The sequence below is a fragment of the Salvia splendens genome, chromosome 17 (assembly GCF_004379255.2).
Source record: "Salvia splendens isolate huo1 chromosome 17, SspV2, whole genome shotgun sequence".
Classification (NCBI taxonomy): Eukaryota; Viridiplantae; Streptophyta; class Magnoliopsida; order Lamiales; family Lamiaceae; genus Salvia; species Salvia splendens.
Genome location: NC_056048.1, coordinates 12,036,581 through 12,044,159, shown reverse-complemented (window position 1 = coordinate 12,044,159; position 7,579 = coordinate 12,036,581). Strand labels below are relative to the sequence as shown.

At 42.7% G+C, this 7,579-nt stretch overlaps 1 pseudogene; it reads left to right on the top strand.

Annotated features, from left to right (window-relative positions):
• The first annotated feature begins 3,613 nt into the window (after window positions 1-3,613).
• Window positions 3,614-7,342, top strand: LOC121774705 (annotated as a pseudogene).
• Window positions 7,343-7,579: the final 237 nt, after the last annotated feature.

The window sequence follows — 7,579 nt, the reverse complement described above, 5'->3', positions numbered from 1 at the left end:
GGTCAGAAAAAAAACTCGGCCACAAAAAAATGAAGAAGGAATAAGGGTGGCGAAGCCACAAGAAGCTACTGACCAGTTGGAGATCATAGCCAGAAGCGTCAGCCAAGAGAAGCAACAACCAAGAGCCCAAATGCACACAGTTCCCCCACCTCAATGAAGCAGAAATTTTGAACCTAGAGACTTAGGAACATCCACCCCAAAACATTACAAGCCAATAGCCCATTTACAAGCTTTTAAGTCCTTCAGTCACTGCACGTGAGATCTAAGTCCGAAGCATTTTGTGGTCCAACAATTAGAGAGAACAGTCCTAATACTCCTGGTGAGGTATGAGTGACTGAGTGAACCTAGTGTTCGGCCGAGAGTGTGGGCGATCTTGACAAGCAGATATACTGACTAGGAAAGAAAAGGGGGGCGGCAGAAGTTCAAGGCTGTCTAAGGCCGGATTGCACCTGATCCCGATGGGAGGGATGGTTGAAAATATAGCCCGATCTTTGTGTTTTAGTCTTTTTATGTTTGTTTGTGTGTTTTTTCTATGTTTGTTCAAGTGTTTTTCTTTGCGTCGTAGTATAGAGTCTAGTTTAGGTAGAGTCGGTCAGGGGAGTAACCAGGCTAGAATTTGACTTATTTCTTTTTTTTGTTTGTTCTTCACGCTTGAGGACAAGCATGTGGTAAGTGTGAGCAGTTTGATAAGTCGTATTCTAGGCCTTGGTTACTGGTCAGTATGATGTGCATATTTGAACTTTATCTGCAAAACAAGTTGCTTAAGCGTGCAGGTTGAGTGTTCTAGCCAGTAGGAAAAACTTCAGATACTTCAGGTGAAAAGGGCGTCAGGACGATTACGTACTGACCAGTATACATGCAAAAATGGCTCGAGATGGAGAAGAAGGATAGCTGGGACTGATCAACCACAATTAAGGGCAAAGAAGTCATCTCACCACAAGGTTTTACCCTAAAATCAAGGGTAAGCCTCCCTATAAAAGGAAGCCACTTGGAGAGAGAAACGAGGATCTAATTTCATCATCATCACTCTTAGGTAGAATTCTCTCGGTAGTTCAGTCCTTCAGCCCAGTCCAGAGTCTCGTTCCTCGCCACTGCCATGGTCACTTGAAGGTCGTGAAGAAGTTCCTGGAGTTCCAGACGTTCTCATCTAGTCAGCAAGATCGTAGTTAGAAGTTCCATCGCCCGGCGTGGCAAAACACTTTTATTTCATTTTCGTAGTTTAATTGCTTGTTTTTCCTTACGCTAGATCTTTGTTTGCTTTTGAATTTCATTGCCTAGAAGTACTTTGTTTGCAGATCCGAACTTGTTTTATGCTATGAAATTGTTTTCTATTCAGTTTACCTCGTTGATCTCTTTACCTTTTGCCTAGTTAGCTTAGATCTAGAGTTTCTGGTCGTTTTGAGTATCGAATCGTGTGTTTTCAGTTAGTAGTTTATTTCTTCGAGTTAGCATAATCTGTTTACTTTTATTTCATAGAGGTTTGTTTCATGCAAGGTGCAGTTATGTGTTTCCTGTTATCTTCCATGCTGATCAGTAGGCGGGATTTCAGTTTCGATGTTTGATTTTCGATTTGGAATGTTTGATTGTAGATCTGTGTTCGTGAGTCATTAATCTGTGTTTTTATGGTGCTGAATCTGGGTTGTTTTCTGATTTTAGTTTGTGTTTGTTGAAGAAGATGATGTCCATATCCAAGTTTGGGACCACTTTGCTTTTCAGAAGCTTTTTGCTTTTTGTCCTTCACATTTAGTACACCCTGCAGATCTGCCAGCCTAGTCACCACAACTACCACTTATTCTCTGCTTTTCTGTTTAGCCTTTTATAGAAACCTAGTACTTTCCGCATATTTTCTGTTACACCGCATCCACCATAATTCCACGTACACCACTACATGTCGACCACCATTCACCCTTCCTAGTCAGTAGGACACCATCTTAATTTCCCGTCTAGGTAGAGACTCAACCCAAGCGTGGTAGCTAACCAACCTTTCCAAATATCACCGCGGTAGTTTAAACGCACCATCTCTGTGGGATTCGACCCTTATCACCACTATACTGATCAGTAGGAGTGGGTTGAGGAATCTTTGAAACCAGGGTCTAGGCTTAGTTAGGATCTCTATCCTGACCAGTAGGATATATCCTTGCTTGAACGACACCTACGCACCCCTGGCCCTTTCAATGTCACACTTTCCTTTTTAGTTTGTCCCACAAAAGATGTCACATTTCTTCTTTTGGAAAAAGTTCCCTCTGACATCAGTTATAAAATTATATTTTCTCTCACCACTTAACACGCAAAATAACATCTCCTAAAATCCTGTGTCATCTCCCAAGTGTGACATCTACCTTGGGACGGAGGGAGTACTATGTTTTAGGGTTTTTCTTGTACTTTTGGATTTCGTGCACTATAATTAGTCTTCTTTAATCTTCATTCCACACCTTTCTACTGTTTTCCACACTATAACTTTCAAGTTCCACCTCGAACAATTCTTCCGTTGTCCCAACATTTGTCACTGCCGACTTATCACCGCCAAAGCCTATCAAGAGAAAATATAGAATAATTAGCCCATCAAAATTCTCAAGATAGTTAGTGTTTTAAAAATAATTTATGTAAGATATGATTTCTAATTTTCATAAAGAATAGATTATAATCAATGCCAAAATAATATCACGAACACAAACTTTGATTCAAATTGATTTCTTTAATTTTAATTTATCTTTGTGTTGACCTAGATGAAATGTTCATCTCCAACTAATATTGAAAACGACAAAAATTTAAAGATTTTATGTGATTCTAAAACTTAGAAGAAAAAAATATCTAAAATTTAAAATTATTTTATAGAGGGAAATTTTGAATACGAGATATTGTTTATGAAAGCTTTTTTGGTGAATAGCCCGATGGGTTAGGCCGAAAATCGGTGGATTAGGGTTAGGGTTGAAAATTTACAAACCGAAAAATTCATAACTCGAATACCCACACCCAAATAGCTGGACAACCCGAACAGGTTGGCCCGAATTCAAACGGGTTAGCCGGATGGACATCCCTAGCCACATCTAACATAATTTCCCCGAACGAAGTGGCATATATTAATTGCGAAAATATCAAAATAATAATAATAATATTTACAAATTTTGTAATGATTAATCGTAATATTACCAAAATTTATAAGTTTCCCGCAAATAATTGAATGCATTTAACTACTGCGTCATGTCAATTTTAGAAACGTATGCGCTACATTACTCACCAAAATTTTTGGTCGTGGAATAATTGCGAAAAATATTAAAATCGTGAACTAGGAGCTAACTTTCGGACTTGCCGGACTAAGAGTTGGATAAGGTTAGATCTCGATTACAGTCTTGTTCACGGATGTGTTTATGTGTAACCACAAAAATACTTTGATATTATAAGATTTTCAAAAATCCGTTATCTTACTAAAAAAACCCATCGTAGTTTTATTTGAATCACAAATTCAAACAAATCACAAATTATGTAATTGATTGGTGAACAACAACTCCAACCATGCTATCGAAATGGCACTTTTCATCACATCCCCTTCCGAGAATCTCGAGTGTTCTCAATACCCCCGGCGAAATTAAGCGAACCGTACTGACGCCGAACGAAGCTGAACCCGTTGCCCGACCGAGAATTCTACACGTCCCCGCGGTTCGTGAAGCACATGGACGATAAATTCATATCGAACCTGAGGGACCTCTACGGCGAGATTCTGAGACCGGAGATGGAGATTCTGGATCTCTGCAGCTCCTGGGTGAGCCATTTGCCCAACGAGGTAGCGTACGAGAGAGTCGTAGGGCACGGTGTTAAGAGTGTTTCCCTTAACAAGCACCGGCGGCGAGTTCGCTCGGCAGTGGAGATAAATTTCCGGCGACCAACATGCTCGGCGGACGATTGCAGAGTTTCTGTGCGCGGGAGTCGCTCCCGTCGGGCAGATAACTCGGCGATTGATAGAATACTCCGGCGTCCAATTAGGATCGGCGGAGAGAATCCAAAATTAGGATGAGGGAATCCAAAATTAGGATTGGAAAACACCCGTTATCTTTGGGGGAGAAAATATTTTATTAATTGATTGAATGAATAAAAAAGATAACAGTCTATCCTATTTATAATGCTACTGACTTAATGAACAAGAAAACAAAGATATAGAAAAAGATATGCTAAATCCCTATAATATCTAAACTAAATAATAATAATAGAGGTTCGTATCAACTCCCCCACGGTTAAAATCCACCTTGTCCTCAAGGTGGGAACCACGAAGCAAAAAGGAGAGTTGAAAGCAGAAGCTTCGGCGAGGCAACTCCTCTTGGATCAAACACACACCGAACATATGAACGTCTCCCTTCTTCACTTCCATAAAAAATCAACAAAGGAGACCCAACTTTGTCGGAAAAATTCCTTGCCAAATCGAAAAGCCAGTCCACGCCTCCCAGAATGCCCAAGCATGGCATGTCATTACTCGGAGGGATCAACCTTGCATCTTTGTCGAGTGATGTTGATCGATGATTCATACTTGGAACATCACCGACATTCAAATCCACATAGACACAAGCAATTACGGGCAAATCGGTGTAAGCACCATCTCATTTCTTGCCCCAACAATTTCCAACAACATTTTTGGATGACACTTGAACAACATTGAGTGAGGCGATTATCTTCTCCACTTCACCAATAGAACCATCCTCCTCTTTATCTTCTAGCAATGTCTCCTCCTTTTCACCAATCTTCTCATCATATACCCCAACGAGCACTTGCGGTGGCTCACTGTCGTTCTTGACAATCCTTTTGTTCTTGAGGAACTCTCTAGGGGACTCGTTGTTTTAAACATCAAGGGGAGCGCCATCATTGTGAACATCGGTAATGTCATGGGGAACATCATCACCGAATACTATCGTGGGAGTATTATCAGTTTTCTCTTCGGCTAAATTCTCATCTTGAATGTTCTCCTCAAACTCCTCCCCATCATCCGCATAACAGAGAATGTGTTGTTTACACACATGTCCCATCACCCATTTCTCGGGACAGTGCCAGCAGAGACCCAACCTGGACCGTTCTGACTTCTCCGCCTGGGAGACCCATATTAGCGCCAGGCGTGGCTGCTTCGGAGTTTGACTGGTCACACGTGGGGGCTGATTGTACAGGTCCCGCGTTGGCTTTTCGGTGGAGTAGCGGGACTGGTGGGAGGCGGGCTGGACTCGCGCTCTCACCTCCTCCCGAGGGCAAGGTCGGTCCCAGCACGTCTCCGAGCGTCGGGGCCGGTCAACGGTCGGATAGCCGCGGTCCTGCTGTTGCGCCGGTGGGTCCCAGCACGTTGGGCGGTGCCGCTGCGTTGCGCTTGTCGGGTAGCGATCAAACCCTAATTGGGCCTGATGCTCTCCGCGATCAGATAGGTGGCCACCCCTCTCGACGTAGCCGCGCCGCGGTGTCGGGCCAAGCGTCTTGCGCGCGATCGCCGTACCCGATGGGCTGCTATCTCGACTGTGGGCGACGATTAGGTGGATCCAAGTGGTGTGAGACGTAGGGTGATTCTGGATCAGGCCACGACGGCGGGCGGAGTACTTCCACCAGGATGCTCGGAGGGTCCCAACTGGTTACACGGCGAGGTTGGGCCGGATGGTAGGGACGGAATGGCTGTGTGGCCTGAGGGAATTCATATTGACGACGGCGATAGCCGGCGTAGTCGTATGACATGTTGACGGACTGAGGCGTGGCTGTGGTGGTTGATGATCGTTTGACTTCGACGCGGCACGCGGGAATCCTTCCCGTCGGGCGTTGCAGAAGTAGTGTTGTCCTGCGGCTAGAGCTCGGCGGACAGGCGGGACTCGACAACCAAAGCAGTTGCTCTGCGCGGAATGTTTTCCGTCGGGCAGCGGCGTAGCTTCGGTTCGAGATGGTGGGAGGGTCACCTCTCAACAAGAGCACCAGTTGTTAAGAGTGTTTCCCTTAACAAGCACAGGCGGCGAGTTCGCTCGGCGGTGGAGATAAATTTCCGGCGACCAACATGCTTGGCGGACGATTGCAGAGTTTCTGTGCGCGGGAGTCGCTCCCGTCGGGCAGATAACTCGGCGATTGATAGAATACTCCGGCGTCCAATTAGGATCGGCGGAGAGAATCCAAAATTAGGATGAGGGAATCCAAAATTAGGATTGGAAAACACACGTTATCTTTGGGGGAGAAAATATTTTATTAATTGATTGAATGAATAAAAAAGATAACAGTCTATCCTATTTATAATGCTACTAACTTAATGAACAAGAAAACAAAGATATAGAAAAAGATATGCTAAATCCCTATAATATCTAAACTAAATAATAATAATAGCGGTTCGTATCACACGAGCTCAACGCGCACGAGCTCGCCAGGAACCAGAGGCTCAGTTACTTCTTCGTCAAGGATTTGAACATGGATCAGAAGCTGGAAATGGAGGATTCCACATTTCATGCGGTTTTGTGCACGGTTAGTGTGCAGTATCTGCAGCAGCCGGAGAAGGTAATGGGACGCGTTGCAAGCATCTCGTCCCCTGATAATTGAGCTTAGTCTGGTTAATTTCAATTCGAAATGCGTGAATTTCCCACACTGGCATAAATTTTCCCTATATGGAATGCCGACGCTAATTCTAGAGCATACATATCATCATTAGTTTCATCATCCCCACGAAATGGAATGTAGCTCTGACTACCACACATAGTATTTTTGGCATTCCATGTTGGAAAAATTTATGCTGAAAACGTTAGTGTGTGAAATTCAAACAATTAGAAAAATTGGTGATTTTTAAGACCACTTTAAATACCAGATTTTGGTGGGAGTTCATCGTTTTTCTGACCAATTTTCCTTTTTATAATCAAATTAGAAATATGAATAATACTAATAAGTCAAAGAGAACGTGCAACGCATGTTTATTGACAATGCGCAACGTATGTTAATTGACAACGCGCAACGTATGTTAATTGACAACGCGTTGCAAGTGTCCCGTCGCTCATAAGAAAAATATTATGTTAGGTTATAAAATTTTGTATTTAATCAGGTATTTGTGGAGGTGTTTCGGGTGCTGAGGCCGGGCGGGGTGTTTATAGTGAGCTTTAGTAATAGGCTATTCTACGAGAAGGCGATGGCAGCTTGGCGCGATGGGACGGGGTAAAGCCGGGTGCAGCTGGTGGTGCAATACTTCCAATGCGTGGAGGGCTTCACCCAACCTCAAGTTATTCGAAAACTCCGAAATGCACAACAGGGTAACTCCATTTTCAACCAAATTGCAGACATCTTTGGGTTGCTATCTGGATCAGATCCTTTCTATGCAGTCATAGCTTATAAAAATTTCAAACCTATATATGAATGACACCTGAATTATATATATATATATATATATATATATATATATATATATATATATATATATAGGGTTGTGATCAATTGAGATTTTTTAGCCTAATTGAGAATTGAGATGCATTATTAGCCACTCATTTTTATTAAATGAGTGGTCCAGAATTTACCACATGGAAAATATTTTTACATTAATTAATTGTGAAAGGGCAGAATGGTAATTTCATCATACATTTTATTTAATAAATATTTT